General features: G+C 45.7%; 1 protein-coding gene across 5 annotated transcripts in view; it reads right to left on the reverse strand.

The window, feature by feature from the left end:
* TMEM50B (transmembrane protein 50B) overlaps positions 1-4,781 on the reverse strand; it is a 54,435-nt gene extending 49,654 nt beyond the window's left edge. For 2 of the 5 annotated variants that reach the window (XM_069074930.1, XM_069074926.1), the window contains exon 1: positions 4,500-4,638. The gene's annotated coding sequence lies outside the window, so the exon portion shown is untranslated. Of the gene's footprint in view, positions 1-3,653; positions 3,855-4,499 lie in introns of those variants that run through there. The other 3 variants (XM_069074927.1, XM_069074929.1, XM_069074928.1) reach the window with 3 other exon arrangements.
* Positions 4,782-7,717: the final 2,936 nt, after the last annotated feature.

Below are 7,717 nucleotides of genomic sequence, written 5' to 3' on the forward strand. Positions count from 1 at the left end.
ATAGAGATGACATCCTTCAAACAAGGGGATGATTAGTAATAAGGCAAAATGTAATGAAATAGATGCCTAATTGACCAGGATAGTGAAGTTTGAGGAGAGCAACAGGATCAGACTAGATGACACGTATAATTAAATACAGATGTATAAAATTGGCTTTAAAAATTTTCTATTATGTGAATTCATGATTTGAGCATGATTTGATCAGGGGTATGGATTTTGGATTTTAGCACAAGGATTGGATAAGATAATGGTAAAAGTGAAGCTAATGTTAATTTGTTAATGATCTGTCTGATAATTTTACAAAGGGCAGATAAAATCAATTTAAAAAAAATGTTTTTTCGTATTTTAAAGGATTCCTATACCAGGTACAGGATTTAGGAAAGGTATAAATAACAAAGAATAAATAAACGGAAAATTCTCTGTAGTTTCAACATATGGAGCTAGTAATATATATATTATATATTATAGTATATAGTAATATTTAAGTAATTATACTAATTTTTATTAAGTCAAAATTATCTGGTCACCTCTAGATTCTGAACTGGAGAAGCAAAACTCCTTCTTAAATTCTGTAACTGCATGAGGCATCTGGGATTTAAAAGTGTTGCTTAAATGAAATAGGTCCCTGGGATACAAGGAATTGTATGTTAATTATTATTCTTGTATAGTTTGTGTGTAAGTTTTCTTGGTTATCTTGGTGACATCTAATTGTGTATCCCTGACTTAATGTAATTATGTCATTTTGTAAAATTGTGAGAAAAACCTCATTGTATTAACTGAGCTATTAACCTGTGTGGCTAAGAAAACTGAACTATTTGTTTGAACCTAGTCTTGCATGGCTCTTGTATTGTACGTTTGAACTCTAGTCATCTAAATATTATCCCCTGAGCCTTGGAATCTGAAAAAGAGGACATCAGATGCAGACAGCTTTCCCAAAAATCTGGACCTGGCCTCTACTGGGAGAGCTTCTTTCCTGGAGAAATTCAACTAGAGGACCAATGGAAAAATGTGGCCCCCTCCTCTTTCTTGTGACTATGGCCTTGATTACATTTAGCCCCAATTAACCGTTAAATTGCTAATTGTTACAGATCCCCACTACCAGCCCTTGGGAACAGAGCTGACTGTCCTGTATGATTCGGCTGCGCAGTGTCAAGGGTCTGACACAAGCACAAAAGAAGTGGGGAATGTTGTGCCTGACTGCCAGGTCAGCTCCACCCTCCCCCACTGGGTCTCCACCCTTTCCCAGTTAGCTCACCTGCACAGAAGTGGGCAGGCTTCTGGATCAGGCTGGGGAAATTCAAGGTGTACTGACCAATCACTACTTATGTAAGGCTCCCTTTATAAACTGAGGTTTCGCCCCAGATTGGGGCTGCTGCTGTCCACTGCTACTGCTGTAGCTGGAACACGTGGTAGTAACTGCTCAGCCTGCCATGTGGCCTGATCGGCCAACATGGTGTTTTAATAAAAGATCCATTCTAATGGAAGGAGCAATCTCCTCCAAGCCCTTCACTTTAAGAATGAGGAAGTAAAAGGGTGGCCAAGTAGCAGGAAGAGCACCAGCCCCAGTGTCAGGATGACCTGGGGATCAAATCCGGGCTCAGACACTTAGCACCCACCCAGAAACACCTGGCCGTGTAACCTTGAGCAAGTAACTTAACCCCTATTACTTAGGGGTGGCCAGGTGGCTCAGTGACTAAGAGCACCAGCCCCAGTGTCAGGATAACCTGGGGATCGAATCCGGGCTCAGATACTTACCACCACACCCAGAAATAACTGGCCCTGTAACCTTGAGCAAGTTACTTAACCCCAATTGCTTTAAAAAAAAAAAAAGAATGAGGAAGTAAGACCCAGAGTGATTTGTCCAAGATCACAGTGGTTTGTGAGACCTTTCCATATAGGAAATTGAGAAAAGAAAATTACTGTTCTTACTTTCCTTTACTGATATCCCATTTATAGTTCATCACCCTGTCAAGTACCATATAGGTAACCTCATATTCAGACTAAATCTAAAACATATTCAAAGAAAACTGGAATTAAAATAAACTAGCTATTACTGATGAGGTACAGGCTTTGGGAACCCCCTTGAGCTCTCCTTGAATCTTCCCACATGAGGCATTTGCCTGAGACCATAAGCCTTTCATTATAGCTAGGCCCAAATCTCTGTTACTAGCCTAACCCTCCCACGTCCAGCAACTTCCCATCATTGATCCTCCCAAAATATCTATACCCAAATCTCTTGCCCTTAAACTAGCCTAACCCTCCATTGTCTCTCACCTCCAGGTAGCCTCCAGACATTTCCCACCCTTAATTACTCATTACTGGAGGCTGACCTCATTTGACTCCTCCTGAAGACCCTCCCCAAACCCCTCCTCTAGACCACCCCTAAATCCTCCCACAACCCTCCAGTATATAAGCCCCACCTTGCCTGCCTTGAAGGGGCTGAGAATTATCTAGGGCAGACTGTGTCAGATTATTCTGGCCCACTTGTCCAATACAGTGTCACAGATACTTAGACTCCTTAAGAGTCTACCCATTAAGGCAAACCTTTAATAAACTTTGCTTTTCTTTGGCTGAGAGAAGATTTGAATCGAATTCATTCATCAGGGCCTTGTGTGTTGTCATTTTGGAGTACTGAGCACACCCCTAAACCTTAAACCTCAACATTTTATGGTTCCCAGACCTCTACAATTACTAACCATAACTAGCATTTATTAGCACCTACTATGTACATGGGTATATGACAGACAAAAAAAACCCGACATCCCAGCCCTTAAGGAGCTCAAATTCTGCCTCAGACACTTACTAGCTCTTTCGACCTTGGACAAGTCACTTAACCCCAATTGCCTTGCCCTTCCCTCTCCAAAAAGAAAAAAAAAAACTAAAGAAGGGAGGAAGAGAAATGCAAACTATGTACAAACAAGATATGCCTGATATCTCAAAAGTCTTTGTGCAATTTGAAGTTTTAATTTTAAACTACACAAAGGCTGTATACCAGATAATTGGGCCATAAAAATCTTCCTTTAAAAGAGGAATCAGGTTGTAACAAAGATGAAAAATTTTACTGTTACATCTATCTGATATTTATGTGTTGATACTTAGATTTGTTGAGACATACTATTAATTAATAAGTCAATCTGTCTGCTTTGTTTAAACCAACCATTTAATGTCAACGTCAAGAGTCCATATTTTAAACTTCTGCCTGCATGGACACTCAGTTTAAAAAAAATGTAATGTGGCAGTTTACTTATAAACACCTGTTTTCAAAGCAACATGATCGGTTCAAAATCAGATAATTTTCCCTGCAACTCTGTAAACTTCTCCAGAAGCAATCAAGTACTGAAGCTCAATTTAAAATGGTACCCTTCACACATAAGAATAATTCCAAATTAGATAGATAAACATTTACGCCCCTACTATGTGAGAACAAAGGGTGGTACTCTCAAAACATTTTGCTTTTCATCTTACAAACATTTTTAGCTGATTATCTATTATGAACAAACTCAAAAGTCCTCATGAATACTAACATAGTAGCAATTTCCCTCCGTGAGTAAAATGAAAGGAGTACATCACAACAAATCTCAGAAGCAATATGAGAAGGAATAAATAGCTGTTTTGCAAGTAAGATGGTAAGGAGAAGAGAAACGCAAAATTACTTTTGGGAGGCTTCACTCTGGAAACCTTTTCTGAATGAAATTCCAGCCGCAGAGACCTTCTGCCAGGGGTGTTAAGAGAAGGTAGCTCTTTGTCTCCTTTTTCCATCCCTCTCTCAAGGTCCTTGGCAACGGAAATCTCTGCAGCCCGTTCCTTAAAGCAAGTTGGCGGTCACGGTTACGAGGGTGCATAAAGGGACGGCCCGAGGTCGCCAATCTGCACCAAATTCGGGTGGGCGAAGCTTTAGAGAGCAAGTGCCGTCCTGGGAGGCTTCTCCCGGCCCTGGGGTCACCACCCAGTAACAGGCCCCCGTAGAAACGCGGCAAACAAAAGCCCTTCCAGGGCCTCGTTGGCGGCCGACGCCCGGGAGGGGAGGCGGCAGCGGCACCGACCGCGGAGGCCGGCGCGGGGGGGAGGGCAGGCAGACAATCGACAGGCCGCTGGCGAGTCGCCTCGTCCCCAGCTCCACCACGGCGGGATCTGGGCCGAACGCCCTCGAGCAGGCCGCACAGAGAGCAAAGGGTGCGGATGGGCGGACCCGCATGGAAAAGGGAAAAGGAGGTAGCCGCCACGGAGAACCACTCCCCCCACCCCGCCCCCGCAGAGAAGGGGGAGAAGAAAGGAAGGAAAAGTGGAAGCGCTTCCGCCCCCTCACCTCCCCGCCCGCTCAAGCCGGAAGCGGGGGGCGGGGGGGAGCTCCGGGGCAAACAGCCGCGGGCGGGGCGCGCGCGCGCCGAGGGAGGCGGCGGGTGGGGCAGCGGCGCGAGCGCCCCCTCCCTCCAAGTCCTGTGTTCCTCCTCCCCCCAACCTCGCAGCCCCGAGAAGATTTTCCTGTTCAACAAACCGACCCGAAGTCCTCCCGAAGGCTCGCTGTTCCTGCGGGGCAACTTACTCTCCTCCTCTCCCTCCACCACCCCTTCCGGCCACCCTCAGTCGCTCAAGCCCCGGACTGGGGGCCCCAACAGTTTTTTCACCTTCTCCTCCTCTTCCTCTTTCCGAACTCCCCGACTGCCCGAGGCTAGGTGGGAAAGGGGATGGGTGGGGAGAGGAGAAAGAAAGCAGAGCACCGAGGCGGCGTGCGACCAATCCCGGCGCGGAGAGCTGCCGCGGGGGGCGGGGCGGAGCGGAGCGGCCGCATGTGCCGCTGGGGGCCGGGAGGCGAGTAGGGGGGAACGAGGGTCCAGGCTGGAGACCAGCGTGGGGCCGAGGGGCGGGGCGGCTAGAGGGGGGCGGAGGGGCCGCTGGGGAAGCTGGTCCTGAGCCCCGGGCTTCAGGCTTGCGGGGCTCAGTCACTGCCACCGCTGCAGCCGGGCGAGAAGCCCGGAAGGAAAAAGCAAGCCACGCGCTTTGCGGCCTGACCCCGCTGGGGCCTGGGCCTCCCTGAGCTTGCTTCTTCATCCTTAGGGGCTCCTGGATGTTGAGGGGAATGGGAGGTAAAAGGCCAGAGGTCCTGATTCAGTTATTCAGACTAGACTCCCCCGGCTTAAATATTCGAGGAAAAAAATCATTTAGTTTCAACTAGTCTTATGTCCCAAAGGAAGTATAAAGGTTCATAGTTTGCAGTATAAAGCAGATAAGAGTTAAGTGAAATAAACAAGCATTTATTAAGCACCTACGCTTATTAGTTGCCTGCTATTGTGTCTAGTACTGGAAATACAAAGGCCCCCAAAAATGCCCTGCTTTCATTAACCTAATCACGGTGGATGATGTGGTGCAGGGAGGAGAGACAACATGCAAACAGCTATGTACAAACAAGTTATATGCAAGATAAAACTGGAGACAGTCTGAGAGGAAAATACTTTATGCAGAAGGTAGTATCTTATGTGAGATTTGGAGGAAGCCTTGAGGTAGAAATGTGAAGGGAGAAAATTCTAGAAATGAATACAAAAGAAATAAATTTTTAATCCCCAAGTTCCTGTTGTCAAGGCAATGTATAACTGCTGTTACACTTAAGGGGAAAGTTGATAATTAGAATGGCAACACTATTTGGGTCTGCTGAACTGGCATTTCCTATTCCCCTAAGTAAAATCCTGAATTCCAGGCCTATAGTCAGAAAGACCGGAATTCAAACCTGGCTTCCGGCAGTGGCTGGGTCACCTGTGGTGTGACCACTTAACCTCTGGTTGCCTCAGTTTCCTAATTTTACTAGAGTGGAACTTTCTCACTAGAAGTCCAAGGAGAGGCCCCCCACAATGTCTTAATACGATTAGCAAACTGAGATAAATAGGTTTAGGGTTGACTTATTCCTTTAATCACTTGCCTCTTCCTGGCTTAGTGGCCAATCCTCTCTGAAGTAGCCACTTATGCCTGCTCCTGACTAGGGTATCAAGGGACCATCAGGGGAGGTATATATCTATTATTCCATTTTCCATCATCCAAAAGCAACAAATATTTCATCACTGAATGAGCAATGTGGCCCACCAGAAAAGATAGGGATAAGTGTATCACTGGAAGGGGATGCTCCAAGTTCTAACTGATTGGGGAGAGGGCAGACTGATTACACTTATTACATATGCAGAGAGTTATATGCAGTACAGGGGAGTTCAAATGAAGCTCCACACAGGGATAGCTTTTAACAAAACTATTGCTACTCACAAGGGAAAGATAACAGATGCCAGTGAAACAGACTTAAGTATTCAGCTTCCTTGCAGGGAGAAGCCCACAGTGGGGAAGAGGAGTTGGCAGTGAGTATCCATGGAAGGCACAGAACCTTTTGGGGCTCATGTTTATGGAGTTTTAGACAAAGAGCTAACAGCAATAGGAAACTGCCTTGTTACCTATGAGACCAGTGAAGTGAAAGTATTTTCCAAATTGCCTAATAAAGGGTGAAAGAGGAAGGGCAGGGATATTAGGAACCTAACTCTAAAATGCCATTCAGCAAGGACTTGGGAAGCAAAAGAGAAGCTTACTCTCTAGTTCATGCATACATTGTAAGCCATATCTGTTATACTGGTTTTCACAGGCTCTCATAATCCATCCTCTAGCTCCAGGACCCCATCAACCAGATCAAAGTTCTCCACTCAGGGTTAATAAGGGATGGGCTCTGGGAGGCCCCTCCAGCTCTGGAGTCCATGAGGTACAGGCTCTGGGAACCTCCCTTGGACACTTGATTAAAATCATCCCATTGGATAAGGCAATAAGCCTTACATCATGGCTGGTGCCCAGACCTCTAGCCTAGTTACTAACTACTAACTCTAGCTTAAGTTACTAGCCTAGCCCTCCATCGTTCATCTACTTCCCACCCTTGAGCCTATCAAAATATCAGTCCACCCTTGAACTGGCCTAGCCCACCATTGTCTGTAGCCTCCATCAACTTCCCACCCTTAATCACTCATTGACCTCATTGACTCCTCCTGAAAACCCTCCCCAAACTCCTCCTCTAGACCACCCCTAGATCCCTCCCACAACCTTTGGTATATAAGACCCCATTCCGTCTTCATGTTTGTGAGAGTGCCACAGAATAGTGAGAGTGCTATAAGGATGATCCCTCACAGATTTACTCTGTGTCTAATGCAAGCAAACTTTTAATAAATTTTACTTTTCTTTGGCTGAGAACACGAGTTGAATTTATTCAGCAGGACCTGGAATGTTGGTATTTTGGGGTCTCCAGAGCAACCCTACCCCTCTTAGTGGGTAACCTCTTTAAGGGGCATATATAACATAACTGGTGAAGGAATTAATAAACTAATGCTGGATGAATTGCAGTACACAGCAGATTTTGATCAGAATCATGGCTTTGCCCATTATGCAGAGGGTCAGGGTTTAGAAGGCACTATGAATCCAGATTCCCCAGGAGCCAAAATCTAGCCATGAGAATAAATCCCACATGACAGGTTCTGGTCATACCCCAGAGAGCCAGATGTCCTGATCTTTAATTTTCCCCATGGTTCAACTTGCCCACTTAGTATTAACCACAAAACCACAGCAGGCATTAGGCAAAGACCCCTCCCTGGCTGTTTAGTTAGATAGTCCAGGGCAAGGCAGTTATATATTATCATCATGCCATCTAGGGAATTCAGACTTCAAGCCTGTACTTCCAGTACTTGAGCTTCAATTAAGAAGTTCT

Source organism: Petaurus breviceps, unplaced genomic scaffold (genome assembly GCF_028583685.1).
Source record: "Petaurus breviceps papuanus isolate PSGF00001 unplaced genomic scaffold, PetGlider_PUasm1.0 90897, whole genome shotgun sequence".
Taxonomy (NCBI): Eukaryota; Metazoa; Chordata; class Mammalia; order Diprotodontia; family Petauridae; genus Petaurus; species Petaurus breviceps.